Source organism: Xiphophorus couchianus, chromosome 16 (genome assembly GCF_001444195.1).
Source record: "Xiphophorus couchianus chromosome 16, X_couchianus-1.0, whole genome shotgun sequence".
In the NCBI taxonomy this organism is placed as follows: domain Eukaryota; kingdom Metazoa; phylum Chordata; class Actinopteri; order Cyprinodontiformes; family Poeciliidae; genus Xiphophorus; species Xiphophorus couchianus.
In genome coordinates, this window is record NC_040243.1 from 12,540,019 (window position 1) to 12,546,741 (window position 6,723).

Sequence of the window (6,723 nt, forward strand, 5' to 3'; positions counted from 1 at the left end):
TCTGTTTACACCTAAATCCTCACCTTTTTCTTCTGATTGGTTGAGCTCTGCCAAGCGATGGAGGAAGGTCAGGTAGTTCAAACAGGAGAATGTTACAAATGTAACCCACTTGTTAATTTGTACACTGAAAACTGACAAAAGCATCTGTCAGTTTGCTGAGACAGCTTTGCCTACCTCCATCTTCAACCTCCTTCTTTGAACTATTTACTCTGTAATTATCAATTACCTGGAGTATCTATCTATCTATCTATCTATCTATCTATCTATCTATCTATCTATCTATCTATCTATCTATCTATCTATCTATCTATCTATCTATCTGTCTATCTATCTATCTATCTATCTATCTACATTCATGAGTATTAAAGATTAGTAAAATTGTATGATTCCTTCCTCTCTCTTTGTATCGGTCTATTACTTGATATGAGGTATTTTAAAGGAACCAGAGTGGAAAACGTCAACATCAAAAGATTCATTTTCAGGGAGTTCTCCACATATTTACAATAAAGATTACTTATGTGCTTAGCTATTCTTAAGAAGAAGAAATTTGAACTACTCCTTTGCATGTTTTAGTAGTTAATAAGAGTTCTAAAAATTCATGAAATTGTCATGGTTTGAGTTTTTCTATGTATTAATTTTGAGTTTCCTCTGTTTCTGAGTCTCCGTGTTGTCCTGTCTCCCCTTAATTAGTTCCCAGGTGTGTCTCGTTCCCTGATTACGCCTGTGTATTTAGTGTCACCTGTGTCTCTGTGTCGGGTCCTTGTCGTGTGTCTAAGCAGTCGTGTGTTGTCGTTGGTCCTTCGTATGTCCTCTTGCTACCAGTGTTGAGCCTCTGCCTTCCGCTCTGCTCTGCTGTGCTGCCAGGATTTTGGACTGTTTTTGGATTTGTTTGCACCTTGTTCTCATCATTAAATCACCATAATCATCTCATCCTGGGTCTGCTGCGTCTGCCTCACCATTCACACCACCGCACTTCATGACAGAAATCAGTGCATGTGAGTATCCATACACCAAATTTACTCCCTCAAGAGCTTCTTATGCTTATTATTATATTTATGAGGTTATCCAAATTCCATTTAAAATTTGTGCTTTGAGGTCAGAGGTCATTCGTCAGTCACTCCAACAGTGGAATACCCCCTTGAATGCATAGCTAGACTTGATGTCTCGTCAGTGCAGTCACTCATCACAAGCCTTGCGCTGACACATGTCAAGGGACACGGACCCATACCATGCAGACGAGATTTTACAACTTTCTACATATCTTCAAACGATATATATCCAGCAGTGTGTCACTTTCCCTCAGGAGTAAGCTGGAGTGGGCTCTGGCGTTCCACACCGATGACTTCATGTAACAGGAGAAGAGAAAGAACGGGTGAGTGAAGGATCTGCTTTAATAGCAGCCTTTCAGCATTTCATGTCCAAGACTCCTCATCAAATTTTTTTTCTCCAAGGGGAAGTGCTGGATCAATCGAATGTCACAACAAACTGTGGAGCACAGTAGCTAAAGAGGCACCACTGTACCTCTTTAACTACATTTCTGTTCAGTTTTTAACACTAACACAAAATGTTATAATAATTTTTGAGACGTTGACCTTTCAAATTTGTAATAGCTGAAATGCGCTTAGCTTTTTATAAGTAATTTGAGAAGCATTTTATTAAAAGAAAGTTGACACATTTGACAAATTTCCATAGCGGAAGTTATATTTGTACAAGTATTCTTTCTTTATTACTATTTTTTGGGGTGGAGGAGTTACACAATATAAACTCTGGAAACTAACGTTAATTGTTAAATCCTTTATACATAAAGTAAAATGTTCTAACATTAAGAGATTGGAATAGCTTTTCTAATGACAAATTAAAAACTATAGAAACTATAAATCTGATAATTTATGAAGACCATTTATTATAAAAAGAAATAATACCAGATCAGTGCACCTTCTTTTAATGAATAATGGTTAATTGAGACAAATAAGGAGGTGCGTCTTCCAGGAAGGCCACTAGAAAGCGAAACACAAACATTAAAATAGCTTAGATGAAAGCAGATTCATGGGTTGAAATAACCCAGTAAAAGTCAAGACCTAGATCCAGTTCAGAATCCCTAAACCAAATGTTAAAAAATATTTTTCATTACACTTCATAATTAAACAAGAGTTTCTGTTTATCACATAGAAAGCAACAAAAATACACTGTTTAGTTTTGCCATGAAAAAAAGTGCTAGAAATCAATTTGCAAGGAATTTATATAAAACTAAACATATAAATTTATATACATTTTAATATACCACTCAATTATTTGATTAAAAAAAAAAACTAAATCACCAAATCAATGAACATGCAGGTCTTTTATCCTAAAGATGACAGGGTGATTTCCACCACTGCTAATTTTGAGGTAATACTAACAAATGTCATACATCACCATTAATCATTGGTATTCAAGTTGTTTAGTTTAGGTCTGAGTGACTGTCCACTGTACTGGACAGCATGTATGAAGGGGCTGTAGCTCCTCACATCTTACATTCTCCCTGTGACAGCCTGTTGCTCTAGCTGACAGCCACACTTACTGCAGGCATTCACAAGTAATGATAGGTCAGGGCACTAATTTTACTGAGGCCTTCTGCTGCCTCCCCTTACAGTTTAGTACATGATCAAACAAGACAGAGCAGGACAGTAAGGGTTGCATTAAGGGTTGGTTTACTGGGGGGAGTCAAACTGTGTGTGGGGGCGTGTGTGTGGATGAGAAGTGGATGGGGGAGGGGGGATTGTATCGGTCTGATCCCCTTCTCATTTGGCCCCCAGGGAACAGGCAGGTCTGCTGGGCTCAAGTTTTGTCAACGGACATCAATCTCTCTTGTCTGTCAACCCTGTAACTTCCAACCCCTGACCCGAACCCCACCCTCTGATGGCATGGCTTACAAGGCCTCCTAGATGGAGGATTCCTTGTCGGAGGGGTCCAGCTGAGTGGCACTGGAGACAGTAATCTGGCCTGAGATGACACTCTGTCTCAAAAGGATGGATCTCATATTCCTCTGGTCTCAGTTTAAACCCAAATTTATGCAGCATCTTTTTAGCATTATTTCCTTGACTCTCTGTTTTCTTCTCGCTGTTCTTCTCTTTTCCACCATTTCCCATATTATGCTGATTTCAATAGCAAAATTTAGTGTCAATTAGGTCAATGTACATTAACAAGTCAGCCTTGAAATCTAACAAATGAAGTTTGAAGGATGAAACATGATGAAACAATTGAGTAATATTCATTCCACCTGAAAGGAACAAGTGAATTTCCACTTCACCGCTCAGAATACAAAAGTTTTGCATGTACATAAAAAAATGGGTTTCTGCAGTCAAGTAGATGCCAAATTAAGTAAGGATTGTTTGAAATTAGCACATGCAGTAGATATAAATTAAAATCAAAATTTAGATATGACACAATTTACAATCATCAGTCATAGCGGCAAAATGGCAATTAAATTTTCCAGCCTCATGTATATAAATTATGCTGCTACAGGATTTTCAAGTTGAATTTCTATATACGTTTTTGCACAGTCCACTCTGATTTGTCCTCACAAAAAAAATATATCTTACAGCTATGCTACGTAACTTTCAGAAAAAAATATTTTTTTTACATATCTGTTTTATTATATATTTTACAATAACTGATACATGAACACTAGAGAGAGGAGTTACCAGCAGCAACCGCTCAACCAATCAGGCATATTTGAGGTCACACGAAAGATACAGTGAATTAAACAAGCAGCAACACTTAGAATTTTTATATATTTTCCAAATCACTTAGGGGTTTGTTGACTGAATACTACAAACATGTATTCATTCTGTAGAGTAAATAAAATATGCTTACATTCACGTTTTTACAAGTTAACTATATTTGAAATTATTGTGAATTATTTTTCAGCCTCCTAAGCTTCAGTAATTGGAAAAATCAATACATCCATGTAAGGCAAACTTGTACATATTTTTTGGATGACACCTAAGTGGATGAGAAGTTTATTTTGACTAAATTTAAGGTCCTTCAGAAATCTTTTCTCAAGATTTGTGAAGGAATCTTGAGAAAAGCTGTGCTTGTGTAGGTGAAAGGTCAAATCTGAGGCATTCTTGTCCTCTGCGCTCTTGAGCACAAAGTGTTTTCATCCATCTTTTTTGTGACAGCAGAACAGTCTCTCAGTGAGTTACTTGTAGAAGGAAGAATAGTGTTGTCGCTGAACAAAGAGCACAACCTGTCCTCCACACATCCACTAAGTCTCACCTAAGGGCTCAGCGTCTAGGATCCGAGGAATCAGGGCTGTGATGTGACCGTGTGTGGGAGAAAGACAAACTGGAGAGAACATGAGAAACCACTCGTGGCTCAGTTGTCTTGCTGAATCTCCTGGAACCATCAATCCTGGTGAAGCGGTGCCTGGCTCCCTCAGAGCCTCTCTGTCACCTGGCAGCTGAGGTCAACAATTCACACTGCATCCTTATTCCATGAGCTGCCGGATTCATCTCTCTCTTTTATCCACTACATTTTGGGGCATTAGCAAGGAGACAGTAGCTGCTTTTTTCTTTTTTCTTTTTGCTGGGGGTTGAGATAGTTGGGTATGAGGGCAAACAGAAGGCAGACAAGGGTTATGGGGTGAGAGGTGGGAGGCTTTGAGATACTCCAGCTGCAGCTCTCCTCGATCTTCTTCCCTTTATCTTTGTCATTCTTTCCTTCTCCCCATTTTTCCCCCCTTTTTCCATCAGCATCCTGGGGTTTTGATTAAAGAGAAAATCTTTTTAATGCCCCCTTCTAGCAGCTCCGCTCAATCCATCTCTGTCTGTCCTCTCCCTCATTTTTCATTTCTGCCCCTGTCCCGTGTGAAGGAGCCTGGCTCGCTTCCATCAGCTTGCCTTTGGAATCTGTGAGCTGAGCCCCGGTATGCGCTCAGCATGCTCAAACCGAATGCTTTGCCTTTACCTCTCCTTTCCCTTTATCCCCTTTTGGATTTGGGAATGCTTGTGCTGAACATTGTTTTCCTACAAAACAGGTGGCGGGCAGCGGTGCTCATATGGGCTGAAACCTGGTGGGACAGCAAAGCAGGAAAGGAAATAAATCTCATTTTCATTTTGCTGTCATCTTCAATTCCTCTGTTGAAATGCATTCAGATTACGACAGGTAAACCAGGCACGACATTAAAATGAAGGCTTCAGTCAAAGACAAAAGGCACCTCTATGATGAGCGCACATCTTTCTGAAGCAAGAGGCCCTACCCTTATGGTGGGACCAACAACCATCATCAAATCATCATTGGCCGCTTTGATATGCCGCTCAGATGATGGACCATTGTCATAACTCCTTGTTCAGCAGCACCTGGGCAGGTCCACACTTTTAAACACACCAATGCGCTATGAAAACAAATGTGACCTCATTTCAAGGGAAATTTAGATGGGATTGAGTGAAGAAGAGAGAAGAAAAAGGGAAATTCTCAACCTTATATCTGATCGTTTTTCGTGTTCTTATTTCTGGAAACAAATAAGTTCAACAAGTAGACAAATAATAAAAGGTTTTTAGGAATCTTTCTTAGACATCATCTGCAAAACTCAATCACCATAATGGCTATTTTCTCATGTTCCAACAGCAAATTTTAACTCAAACAATTTCACTTCAATGTGAAACACCAACAGGAGGTAGCCTTGTTGGGAAGGGGAAAGAAATTGATGCTTGGGACAAACTCTATTTTCCGAATAGAGTTGACAAATTTTCTCATGCTTGTAACATGAGAAAATTTGGAAAAGTTCAAGAACACCTTTTCAGGACAAGTAAATCCTGAGATTTCTGTGAAGAGATGGAGCTGGTTAACGATAGCTGACAGCTGCAGAGCAAGCCTATTGGCAGAAGGAGATGAGACATGCTGGCACCATCCCACTCAGAACACCCAAACATGCTCTTTGAGTTGTGTGAATGTAACCATAGATTCAAGCCAACGCGTCCCCTGGGTGCCTCCTCACCTCTGTAGACATGGGTAAAGGAAGGGTTACCGGGGACAGAGTCTTCCTTCATCACCTTGGTGCTAGGTTGGAACTGGCGCCCAGAGTGGCAGTGCCCGGCCAAGTCCACATCCAGCTGAGCCAGAGTCCCGGGTTGACCAAGTAGGGGTTCACTGGCTGTTGCAAAACTGACTCTAAACCTGCATGAGTAAACACACCGGGAGCTATGAAAAGGTGTCTGCCTCACAACAAAGTACACACACAGGTTTTCATACCAGCTCTCTAAAATAATTTTTTCCCTCAGAAAATTGCTGTTTGGAAATGATAGCAACAATGATAGAGTTTGTGGTGTTTGCTCTTGTGTTTGTCTTTCTGAAAATAGACATGAGCTTCAGAGGTGGAGAGGCGTGGAGATGAGGTTGGTGGACAAACTTGGCGTCTTTGATGCAGCGTTGTTCCGCTGGACCATCCTCCCTGTGGTTTGGCCTCAGCTGCACGACCCTCTTCACAGTCCTTTGGCCCAGCTCCTCCACCGCAGGTGAACTTCTTTAGCATGTGTCAATATTGGTTTAGGATTATTTCTAGAAATCCAGAGGGATAAGTCTCTGTGGAGATTACGGAGCTGACACAAAATAATGAGGAAGCATTTCAGGAACCATAGAAGAACCATTAATGAATATTTAGTATTTGTATAACAAGCACAAATTATATAACCTAAGCATTCTGTGGGCAGCTAAATCTGGTTGTAGTCACATGGTGTCCAG

The 6,723-nt window shown here is 40.2% G+C and overlaps 1 long non-coding RNA gene across 1 annotated transcript; it reads left to right on the top strand.

The window, feature by feature from the left end:
- The first annotated feature begins 605 nt into the window (after window positions 1–605).
- LOC114159882 (uncharacterized) lies at window positions 606–4,037 on the top strand. Its single transcript, XR_003598677.1, has 3 exons — window positions 606–995; window positions 1,304–1,372; window positions 2,796–4,037. It is a non-coding gene; the product is annotated as an uncharacterized LOC114159882 (long non-coding RNA).
- Window positions 4,038–6,723: the final 2,686 nt, after the last annotated feature.